Consider the following 13195-nt stretch of genomic DNA (forward strand, 5'->3'; position numbering starts at 1 on the left):
AACCCACACATCACTCTACGATATCGGACCTGAATGCCTCAACTCACGACTGTCCTTCTACTCCCCCTCCCGCCAACTACGTTCTTCCAGGCAAGCCCTCGCCACTGTACCTCGCATCAACAAGACCACCATGGGAGGTAGATCCTTCTCATACCTGGCAGCTAAAACATGGAACTCACTCCCCACTTACCTTCGCCTTACCCAGAACCACCTTGCATTCAGAAAGCAACTTAAAACGTGGATATTCGACAAGTAATCCTCCTCCCCTCCCTAAGCGCCTTGAGACCCTCTGGGTATGTAGTGCGCTATATAAATTCTTTGACTTGACTTGACTATTCTCTGTTAGTTTTATATTATGTTTTTTTTGTATGAAATCTTCTCCATTAAATGTGTACACCCTGCCTTATGTAAAGTGCTTTGATACCCAATCTTGGGTCTGGTTCGCACTATAGAAAAATCTAAAAATAAAATATAAACACACTGCCCTGCTTCACTACTGAGTCTCCAGAGCTACTTTGATGTTAGTGTACTAGCAATCAACCAACCCAATGTCCTGATGACTAGATCTAGGCATGGGCTTTCATGTAACGCAAAGCACTCTGGTACTTGTAGTGCCCTAATAAGACTGCTCCCAAGGTGCTTGATGCTGGAAAACCAGAATGGGTCAGACAGCCTCCTACCATGGCAGGTGTTCAACTTTACTATTTTTTCACCTTTAGTTTACAATTTAATTGACCACCTACTAAAGACTTTCAGCAAGTTTTTACCTGACCGTGCCAACCTGTTAGTGTTGCCTAAATAGTGGCCCATTTGATTGGAAACTCAAGGCCTGAAAATAGTAAATTTAGACCCCCCGCCCTCAGCCTTTTAATTAGATGTGATCCTCAAAATGCCAACCCAGATAGGTCAGCAGCACCAATGGTAATGCCTGTTGATATACGTTGTAAGCAAAGGAACTATGTAAGTGAGGCACTTAACAACCATCAGGCCAATCCTAAAACTACAGAATCCATGGTCTATGGCAGTGTTGCTCCCAGGAGGGTGGTAGGGTTTCTAAGCCCCCACTTGCTCAGTCGGGCATGAATGACTTTTGGAATAATTGCAGTGTTTAATTTTGAAGTGAATGGGCTCAAACTTTAGTTCAGGTGCCCATCTGGTGCTGATGAATGGCAGGGTTGATTAATACCAGGACTAGTCTAGATTCAACTCATGCCTTTTTTCTTTCACCCACACACACACTACATTTCTACTTCTCACCCATGCCATCCTTGCTTTCTTAATCAGTTTCATAGTTGTATTTCTAGCCTTTCTTGCATTTGCAGACTGATGAAAAACTAGTACAGGCAAAACCAATAGGCCTCCTTGCCTTCGGGGCACAAGTTGGGGGTACAAGCAGGTACACTGTGTCCATTCACTATTTTCACTGGATGGAAGCTGCCCCCCCCCCCTTCCCTCCCACTGTCCAAGAACTTTGGCCCCACAGAAATATGCTGAACGTGACCCGGTGTAATTTTCAGACACAGACACTTTCGCCAGCTCCTGTACGTTGGCTGCTTTTAATGCTCAGCAGCAACGTGCAGGCAGCCAGGGAGCTTTTTTTCACCTCCAGCTCGGCCGAAGTTAAAGGGCCATCAGGCCTCCTTTTGTTTAAATATCCTGACTGGAGACATCCTGGAACCTCACACTTAAATGTAAATGCCAAGGAGGGGAACAAAGACAGACAGCATGCTATCTCTTCACAGGTACTTAAGAGAGGCATTGTTTTGCCTTTGACCAGTCCTTGTATATAAGAGATACATACACTGTAAGAATGTTAGGTGTGTTAGTCTGTCCCATTATGTACACAAATAACAATTTCAATAGCACAATTTTATTTCTTTTATGGTGCTACGCAACCCAATGCAGGGTGTTAGATCTCTAGGTAACCTACACATTATATACGAGCAATAAATCATGTACATGTCTAAATCAATGTACAAGATGAGTTACATGATACGGGAGTACAATGTGTAGGAGTCACATGTCCTTCATAGCTCACTGTGCTATATTACAAGGATTACAATTTATGAACTGCAGGTAACAAAAGGATCTCTGTGTGAAAAGCAGTAACCCACCTTACTATCTACATAAAATAAAAACATGTCATCTGCATGCTGTGATATACTTTGCAGGAGACACATTAACCCTCTATTCTACTTTGATTCAAATCTAGGACTTAACTAAACACAGATCTCTCCAAAAAACGCGTTCCCCCTCCAAAGTTGTTGCACAATTTTTACTATTCCCCGAGGTTTACTGGGCACCTTTATACAGAAGATACCTTAACCCATAAAATATTTGAAAATGCAGACTTTACAAGCAATTAATCAGTACAGATTTACTGCCATGCTTCTCCTTGTTGCCAATTTCTTTGTGAGAGGGTTTAAAAAATATATATATTAATTGAGTCTTAGAATTTGCGTATCGATTGCTCCACTTTTTTAACAACCCGACGCAAAATCTCATTTGTTAAATCTCATAATGTTCTTAAATGTACTCATGATATATCTGATAAACATGTATGAGGTCTTAATATCTGATGTCATTTCTTGTTATGCCACATCCAGTGAGGTCACTTCCTGTTATGTCACGTGTAATGGCACGTGTCGTAACTTCATGCGCTGTGATGGAACGTGTCATGATTTCACTTTCACACTGCACTGTCTAACCTGGTTAGTCCCCCACCACTTTTTTTTCAGGAATTGTACCCTGCTTGCCAACATGAAAAATGGAGTCATTGCTGGAAGCTGGGAACCCCGGCTAAAGTATTTTGGATGATTTGTAACTCCAAACAAATTGATCTTTGTGGACCTGTTCTGAAATTGGGGCATCTTTGCTTCGTAACACAACAAACTAAGCGGTGTTTGAGTTGGTAAAATGTGGCGTTCTCTAGTGCATTAATGTGCTCTGAAAGTGACTGCAACCTGCTTGGGTTCATGCCATCACTTTACAGGCAATACATCCTCATGAGGGCAGACCTCTCACCATTAGACTTGCCTCAGATTTGTTGGATGGAGATAGTTTTTGGGGAGGTTGTGATATAGTATTGAGAAATAGATTTTCAGGACAAATGTCTAAACATTGATTACACGGTGTTGACGGCCACAGTAACAAGCATTTGCAATGCAATAGGTCTTGCATTTGCGAGAGTTTGAGCTATTGGCATTGTAAATGTGTTTTGGAAACCTGCAAGTGGTGCCTAAACATGCACTTTGTGTATATATAGTCCTCTCATAAGCATGGACTTAAAGTACAAAGTGCGTGTTAAGGCACTGCTTGCAGGTTTTCAAAACACATAAATAAAAGACCCTATCATTTACAATGCCAATAGCTCAAACTCTCACAAATGCGAGACCTTTTGCAAATGCTTGTTTATCCTTGAGTGGAGTACACTTTTTTAATACATCCAAACGTACCTATTGCACCTGACTAACACAAAATTCTTAACCAAAGAGCCTCGAATTAGGTTTTGACCAAGATGCCAGAAAAAATATTCCCAGCTATTTGAAACCCAGAAGTAAATTAAACCAGGTGAATTGGGAATATATAGTATAAGTGAAACAACATGAAGTAATATTGAACACTTGCAAGTGAAGTTGAAGTTAAGTAACTATTGAAATTATAATGAAACTGCTTTGAAGTGTTACTTATGAGCTTCTGGGAAGATACCCCATAAATGAGTCTTAAGAGTATGTAGTACTTATCAAGGACAATAGTAAATAACAAGGACCCCCTGATTGTGGATCAATTTCCTGCGTCCGGGCAAGCAATATAATGACCAGTAACAACCCCAGGCAAACCAAAAGTGCAATGAAAACCAGCAAATTAAAAATGACACTTTACTAAAAAACGATTTTTATAAAAAAAATCAGAGTATTTAATAATTTTCTTAATACAAATTACACAAAAAATGCATATATTTTCTAAAAACCATATACATAATAATTAAAACAGACATGAACATAAAATTTAAAAATGATGGTAAGGGTAAAGTAGTGACGGTTTCTTTAACGCGTTTCGACACCAAGTGTCTTTGTCAGGAAAGTACCATCATATCTGAAAAATTGAGAAAATACAATTGTGCAGCACTCTGGCTGTCATTTTAAAAGAAGGGCACGAATCTCTAATAGGCCGGTTTTGATCTGGCACTGACCAGAGAAGAGGAATCACCAGGAGGCCATCATTGCCCCTTGAAGATACGCTTTGAAATTGCCGACAGTGAGGCTGAGCGCGATTCATCACCGCGCAGTTCCGTGTTATTTCGGCAATATATAAAAGCTCCAAAGGTCTATTTGGCCTATTAGAGATATGTGCCCTTCTTTTAAAACAACAGCTAGAGTGCTGCACAATTGAATGTCCGACCAGCCCCGTTAACAGCGGAATCTCCGTACTAATATTTTTAGCGTTTTCTTAGTGATTGACACGCTCGCCCTATTACCACAAATATCACTAAGATAAATCAGAACCTGATGGTGCAGTGCCGTAAACTCAATTTTTCAGATTCATTATATGATGGTACTTTCCTGACGAAGACACTTGGTGTCGAAACGCGTTGAAGAAAGTCACTACTTCACCCTTACCATCATTTTTACATTTTATGTTCATGTCAGTTTTAATTATGTATATGGTTTTTTAGAAAATATATGCATTTTTTGTATAATTTGTATTAAGAAAATTAGAAAATTAATAAAAACAGATTTTTTTTTTTTTTTTTTTTTATAAAAATCGTTTTTTAGTAAAGTGTTATTTTTAATTTGCTGGTTTTCATTGCACTTTGAATTTTGGTTTGCCTGGGGTTGTTACTTGTCATTATAATGTACTTATCAAGGACCACAGGCCCCTGTGAGATTGCACGTCAGAGGCCGTGCAGTGAACATTCTGTGCCTAGATCCAATCTGACTGGCTACCCATTATATAGTCTGAAGGCTCTGAATAGAGACATGTTTTCCCATTTCAGCAATTACCATTGGAAATTCTACAGAAAATTTAAAAGTTTTAAACGTTTGGGTCGCAGAGCAGGTACCTAGAATAGATGTAGGAAGGAGGAGTCTTGCTTCCCATTGAGTCAGTCGTACCTGGAAATTTATTTTTCTGCATTGGGTCACCATAATCTACCTTTTATTTAATATTGCTCCTCCTATGAGGGTGATTTGGTAATTGAACAAGCCTTACCCCATATCCCTCAACCCCCCTCACACCTCTGCAATCATAACATGAAGGCTGTCTTTTTATACATATTTTAAAACGGAAGGTTGGGCGATGTAGTTTTCCTTTCAGAAAATCTGGCCCACAATTATCGTTATTTTGATCCACAGAATGTGTGCTGTTACCTATGGCAAATGTTGATGAGGCTCTAGGGATTGCAGTCTCCACCGCAACACAGAGCGGATCGGATTCTTACAGGGGATGCTATCCCAGGGCTTTCATAAGTCTTGCAAAATCTGAGAGCTCATACATGCCTGCTGCAAGCAAAGTCTGTCCCTGTTATGCACACCTTCAATAAGCCAGATTGAAATTGACAGACTCCGTCTGAGTGATAGAGTAGTCCTTGTCAATATTGTGCCCAGTGACTGCTCCTCCACTGTGGCGGAGGAGCAGTGCCCCCTACCAGCATCCTAAAAAGAAAACAATAATAAACCCAGGGTTATTATCCTTTTATTTTGTTTCTTGGCGGAGTCTTTGGGGGTGGGCCCAGTGGGGATGACAGGCACTGAGGGGAGTGGTTGCACACACTGCCTTCAGTGCACATGTGGGTTTGGTCGGCTGTCTCAGGATGGTCAAACAGGCATTTGCACTGAGGCGGTCTCCAACCTGAGCTGCATTGCCGGTTTGGAGACAGCAGGCACAGGCTCCCAGTCTCACTTGACGCGACTAGAACCCGGTGGCAGTGGGTGGTCGCTAGCTGCGAGTTAATGCTCCCTGCTACTTCGCTTTCATTTTTAAAGAAACTACCATTTTAGAATTTGCTTTTCTGTGTCACAATTGTGTTTCTTACCTTTGCTTGCTCACCCCTAGCCCCAGTCCGACACTGCTGTGTGCCGATTGCTCGGAGGGCTCTCGGGGTTGTTTTCCACTTCCGGCGAAGGTCAGCTCTCTAGTCTTCTGCGCTTTGACCTATTTAATTCAGGGCCTATGCGCGCGCGCAGCAGGCGCGCCAAAGGGAAGCCCATCTGTGCCCGTCCGTGGCCGACCGGGGCTCGGGGCCTACCACTATGCTCAATTATTACATTTTTCTTCCACACAACTCCTGGCACTCCAGGGCAAATGGCCTCTTAGCGCCCCTATCCTCCCACGCATCGGAAATGTTAGTATATTACAGCCAAACCCTACCATATCTCCCCAGATGCCCGGACTACTTGCTATCCCGGCTGCCCTTTCCCAGCCCCCCACTATTCCTAGTTCCCCGCCTGTAGCATCTATCTATCTTCTCAACACCCGCTCAGCGGTTAATCAACTGGAGCTTTTTAATTTTCTAGATACGGTTAAACCCGACATTTTGTTCCTTACTGAAACTTGGTTTTCATCTGACTCTCTCCTTACGCCCTAGCGGCCCTCCCTGACCCATACTATGCTCTACGTGCTGATCGCCCCGAGGGGAAGGCTGGAGGTGGAGTGGCCTTAATTGCCTGCTCTAACCTCCAGTTCCAGCTTCTCTCATTTCCTTCTATCACTGCTGTTGATTTTCTAGTCGCTCGCTCTGTTTCTCTTGCGGTCCCATTTACATGTGCGCTTTTCTATCAACCTCCCTAACCCATGCCTCACTTCATTCCCGCAGTACAGGAACTGTTGGCTACTTTGTTGGTCAACAATTCCTCTGTCTTGGTATTGGGCGAATTCAATTTCTGGCCCACTGACCCTCACGAGGATCATATGTCCAGAGATTTCACAGAATCACTTCATACCTTGAATTTTACCTCACATATACACTCCCCAACTCACATACATGGCCACATTCTGGATCAGATATGGTCAGCTAACTTAACCTTTTTTTCCCCTTAAGTTTCCCCTTGCCCTTGTTTCTCTTTCCCTTGAACTAGGTATTGATACTAAGCCCTCACTCCCTAGTAATATCTGGGCACGGACCTGGAATCGTGTGAACCTAGCCACACTCTGTTCTTCTGTTTCAGCCTCACCCCCTAACCTGGCTGACATTTCTCCCAATTCTCAGGTTGCTGCTATCAATAGCTGGCTCTCTACAACCTGTGACTTGGTAGCCACTCTCAAACTGGTCAGAATACGCCGCCTCCATGAGGCCAATAGATGGTTTACCTTCAAACTTAAAGATAAAAAACTTGCACTTAGGCAGGCTGAGCGCCACTGGAGGCGTGGATATTGCCCTGCATCAAAATTACAATACACTACTGTCCTCCGGGACTATAAGAAAGCCATCCTTCTTGCAAATCTGAAAAATCTTCTTCTAAGATCCTCCTTACGGCAAACAAACCCAAGGAAATTTTTACTATTGTCCACGAGTTAGCCACTTCTGATTGTTACCCCCAAGCCAGTCCCCTCACAACTTCTTTGCAATTTCCTTAATGAATACTTCATTGAGAAAATTGCATCCATTAAGCTCAACATTCCCCCGCCTTCCCCTTCTTTCTTATGTCCCCAACCCCCGCTTAATTCTTTTTTTCTCTAGACCAATTTACCCTGATTTCCAAGGAAGCTTTTTCCATCCTGCTTAAGAGGGTCAAATCAGGGTCCCCCTCCGACAGCTGCCCGACCACATTTTGAGAGAGATTTTTTCTGCTTGTCCTGAGCCCCCGTTAACTCTCCTCAATAACTCTCTCATCTTGGGAATTGTCCCTGACCTGTTTAAATCAGCTAAAGTAATTCCTATTTTGAAAAAGACAGGCGCTGATTCTACTTCTCTCTCCAACTTTCGTCCCATTTCTTTACTCCCGTTCCTGGGAAAGATTTTGGAGAGCCACGTTACCACCTGCCTCAGTGCCTTTATTGAGGAGAACCACTTCCTAGCTCCTCACCAAGCAGGCTTTCCACCCATCACATTCTACGGAGTCTGTTGTCCTGTCCATCCTGGATGAGCTCAGAAGGAGTGCTGATATCAACTCCCCACAGGCTCTGGTTCTCCTCGATCTGTCCGCCGCCTTCGACACGGTCGATCATTCCATCCTTCTCGACCGTGTTGGGGGCGCCGGCATTCGGGGATCCGCTCTGGCCTGGCTCACTTCATTCTTGGGGAATCGCACCCAGGCCGTACAATTGGCGGGCTTCTCCGCTCCCACCCGCTCTGTCCCTTGTGGGGTCCCCCAGGGCTCCTCTCTCTCTCCCCTCTTCTTTTCAACCTCTACATCTATCCTCTTATATCTGCTTTGCAAAAAAAATGAAGGTCACAGTATTTAATTATGCCGATGACCTCCAGCTTATCTTTAACCTTTCCCCTCTTTCTGACTCGATCCTTAATTTTCAAACTATCATGACTTTTATCAGCGACTGGATGAATGGCAACCATCTAAAGCTAAACCCAGATAAGACCGAGCTGGTACTTACGGGCGGTGCTTCCAGTCCCTGGACCTCTGCTTTCTGGCCCCCTTCCCTTTGTCCCTCCCCTTCACCCTCTGCTTCTGTAAACTCTGGGGATCAAAGTCAGCAAGGACCTCACAATGCGCCCCCAGATTAGCACTGTGGTTTCGTCATGCTTTTTGACACTCCGAACCATACGCAAAATTTCCTGTTTCTTTTCCTTTACAGCTCTCAATCTTATTCTCCTTGCCATGATCTTGTCTCGTCTTGATTATGGCAATGGCCTGTATGTAGGTGTCCCTGCTTACGTACTTCGGCACCTACAACTAATTCAAAACCAGGCGGCGCGCCTGATTTACAGACTTCCCAAGTCCCATCATGTTACCCCTCTGTTAAAAACTCTTCATTGGCTGCCCATCTCTGAACGATCCCTATTAAAGATGGGTTGCATGATTTTTCTGGCCTTGGCTGGCACCGTGCCAGCTTTTATCAACTCTAAAATTAAAGCCTATGTCCCCAACAGAGATCTGTGTTCTTCCTCTCAGCTTCTCTTAAGTGTCCCTCGCTTCAAGAGGAAAAAACTTGGAGGCATGAGGTTCTCTACCCTTGCCCCCCCCCCTTTCTCGAATGTGCTTCCATTTTCTATCAGGTCTATCCCTATCTACTTGGACTTTCGTTGTTGTGTTTTATCTAGGACCCCGATCAATATTGTGACCTTATGCCCCTATACGGCTATAATCAATAGATATCCCTATAATGGCATAAACGATCAGAGCCATATTTCAGTAACTCGTCTCTGCAGCTCATTAAAGTATATGACACAGCAGAAGCCACTTCCTTAGATTCCTAGATAACACTGAGTTCTTTCAACAGATAAAACCCCCAGCAACCTGGGAAAGCCCCGCTTGCTTTGTTTTGATTAGTAATAGAACTCTAACGAGCACTGTAAGAACGACCAGTTCTTAGTGACATCTTTATTGACGTCTTACGTCCAAAAACGTAAGTCAAACAAGGCACCTTTCAGGTATAAATAATACCAACGTTGCCTTAAGCAAACGCGATGGTGGTGGTGAATACAGGAGCAGAACAGCTGTCCCTTGCAGAGCCCAGCAGATGCGAGAAGCCCACGGACGCTGCCCCTCCTCCGCCTTGACGCGCTGAGAAAGGCGCTGTCTTTTCTCCTGCCGAGAAAATCCAGCTCCGGCGTTTCCAGCCTACCCTTGCGGGTAACTGGAATATCGAGTCCTGAGAGGAGATACCAGACCTCCAACATTGTATTTCAGAGGTACGGTGCTGACTAAACCCTTAGAGAGAATTCTTGAAGCAAACCCTTGGCAAAACTAACTTAACTTAAACTGCTACTTACTCCCTCCCAAGTATTAGGTTTAGGTCAGGTACACTGGGGTAGGCATAGTTAGAAGCACCAGTTGAGAACGTTAGCTAAATGAATATATGTATGTATATATTTGACTCATTTTAACTATCATATGGCTAAGCAACCATATCAATGCTTTTACAGTATTATTTCGCAATACTCCTTTTACTGTACGCACTTTTTATAATAACAAGTCTTGCAATTGTGGCAATTCATTTCTCTTGCATGAGAAGGAAGACTGTTCAATAAATAATACCTTTTATTGAAAACGCCCGTCTCTCTATTCTCTGCATACAGGTGAAAGTAATTTTGCACAACTGACTGAGTGAAATAGCTGTCTATTGTTTCACACGACTCTTGAGATTGACTCTTATTCTGAGGAGCAAAGTTGTCATGTTTATGCGGTTTTTGGAAAACTGAATCCCTTCTTGTCTGAGCCAGGGAAGCTGATCACTTCCTATTCAGTCAAGAAAGTTTTCAGTGACCTCTGAGCTAGTTGATACAAACCCAATTAAATCTAACATAGTCAGTAGAGACCTAGAAGACCGCACTTCTACATCTACACTGCTGTTTGTTATTCCAATGCGCAGGGCCTATATGGAAAATAGGAACTACACTACATGGCGCCCAACGTTTGGTAAGGCGATAAAACTAGCGCAAGACGTTAGAGTAACTCAGTCGTGCTTTTTCACACAGACCCCTTCTCCCGTAAATACTCCAATAGGCGTCTGGAGTGGGTGAAAGGTTAAAATCCGCCCGAACCCAGTAGGAAGAGATTCCTATGTAGAGCTTCTGGTTTATTCAACGTTGAGGGATACAGTGTTCCAAAATATTGTGCACCTAATCTTTGTCTCCTTGGAGACCTGCAACACAAAACTTTCATTTATACAATGTCAGTAGAAGACCACGGGACCGCTGCTGCCACAGTAAATGCGACTCAGTGGGAATCCGGTGTTACAGGGATTAATGAACCGGGTGCAATAATCATCCCGGTCAACATAAGAAAAACTATAACGTTAAACTTATAGAAAACGGACTGACCACACAAGGTGGCACAGTCGTCTTCGTGATAGAGGCACATGAATATCGGCAGACAGAGGTATTCTATTCTTGGATAAAATTTCCAGCGGCAAACGCTACAACACACGAGTTCCACTATTACAAAATAGAGGATCCACCGGATGAGTACGCTCCTTTCGAGGAGATTGAAATCCCATTAAAAAACCAAGAGCATCTGCTCTGGTTTAAAGGCGCCCTAAAACACAATGATCATGTTACCAGGCTCGGTCCACTAGGAAGACGAGGAGCAACGTGGCCGGCTCTAGCCAGCTACACACCACATCCGGACATTGATAAAATGTCAAAAGAAGAACTTTTAGCACAGCTAAAAACATTAATTAAAATACATAGACAGTCAAATATGTAATGCGAACTGCAACAGTCCAAACAGCTGTTAATGTTCCACAGCTGACCCCTCCTCAGGGGAACACAAATAAAATTACACCACAGAACATACAATCATGTCTTGGTAAAACACCCATAAAACGGGAACAAATTCCTTTCTGGTTAGCGCAGAAAATTGCTCAAATAGAGGCTGTATTTCCGAATACTACCCCTATTGAGGAACACAGAATTCTGACTATCTGCCTTCCAATGGGGGTGGCACCACATGTGGAGGACTGTGACACTTGGGGTACAGTTTTTGCTTCCATTTACACAAAAACACATGGTGTTCCGTCAATGGCGGTAATACCAGATGTGCTAAAACAGATTCAGAATGAATACGGTCCAGAACCTGCTTTAACTCTTGGAGTGAAATTACTGAAAGACTTCAAGCAGGTCTCGGCTATATTACTAGCCAATATAAAAGGAGAAGCAGCATCTGTGGCGATCCGCCAGAAGTTGAAGGAAACAGATATAACAGATTAACCAATTGAGCTTGCCAGAATTATAGAAAAATGTTATGAAGAATTAGGTAGAGACAACTTTGGTGGGAAACCAGTAAAACCCCAACTCCTCTCAAATCCTGAAAAATTGTTTATTAAAAATAACTTAAACACTCCTAAAAAGAACTGGGATGGAAATAAACAATCCACTCCCAAGAAAAAAGTTTTCCAGTCCAAAGGAAGGTCTCCTCGTCGGAGGGAAATAACTCCGACTCAAGAACACCAGTCTCCCCAGAGGGAGCCCTCTGAGAAAAGATATAACCTTAGAAATAGGGATAACTTGAAAAAGCCTGATAGATATCAAAGTATTGATACACGTCCCTCTTGATCTTTTTTGCAGAAATCTGAAAAAAGAGGACGGTCAGACCCAGGAGAGCACACCAAGTCCAAAGACAAGGAACCTGCTCAAAGTAAAAAAATTACAATTTCCAAGAAAGAAGGTAGCCAGTATTAGAGTAATCGAACATGCCGAGAATACTGAGGACACAGCTGAAAAACGGGGAGTGGGCACAGACCATGCTAGACAGTGCAGCAGAAATCACCATAGCTCGCAAGATCCTAATGAGTCATCTGGAGACAGTGGACACGAATGAATACATTCAAGTAGAAACTGCCGACACCAGAGTTAGCGAACCTCATAAGATATACGAAATAACACTGCATATAGAGGGAGATAAGACTAGGAAAATAAGGGGTCTATTTTGGGATAACCTCTCAAAAGGCTATGACATCCTGTTAGCTGAGAAAGATTGGCCCCCAGAGTTTGTCAGGGAATGCCCTCATGGCGAAGAAATGATTATGCCCGCCTTCTCAAATCACATTCCAATTCACACTAAATATATATATATGCAAGGAAATGGGCAGTAGCCCAGGCACCAGCATTATATAAAAATCATGTAGGATGGGATGAGGACTCCCCTCCTCACAAAATCCAGTTAAAATGTCAACCGACTGCACAAAGGCAGTACCCAGTTAAGCAAGAAGCTAAAACACAGGTCAGGGAGATTTTAGATCAACTTGAATACCAGGGGGTGATTGAAATGTGCACCTCTCAAATTAACAATCCTTTGTTTCCTGTCTCCAAACCGGACGATTCATATTGATAAGCGTGGCTCAAATCCACCCGAGTGACTTACCACACTCACCTATAATTACTCAGTTAGAAGTCAGCCGGACAGTGGAGAAGAATAAACAAGGTAATTTTATTAGGCCACAAACTCCCATATGAGAGGGCCCTGTCCGACCTCACCCCTAAGAGTGCGCCGAGAGGACTAACTCATATCATCACAGCAATACATTATAACATGGTACAGTGAAGCAAAACACGCCCCTTCTGGAAAAGTACTGAACC

The sequence above is a fragment of the Lissotriton vulgaris genome, chromosome 2_1 (assembly GCF_964263255.1).
Source record: "Lissotriton vulgaris chromosome 2_1, aLisVul1.2, whole genome shotgun sequence".
Classification (NCBI taxonomy): Eukaryota; Metazoa; Chordata; class Amphibia; order Caudata; family Salamandridae; genus Lissotriton; species Lissotriton vulgaris.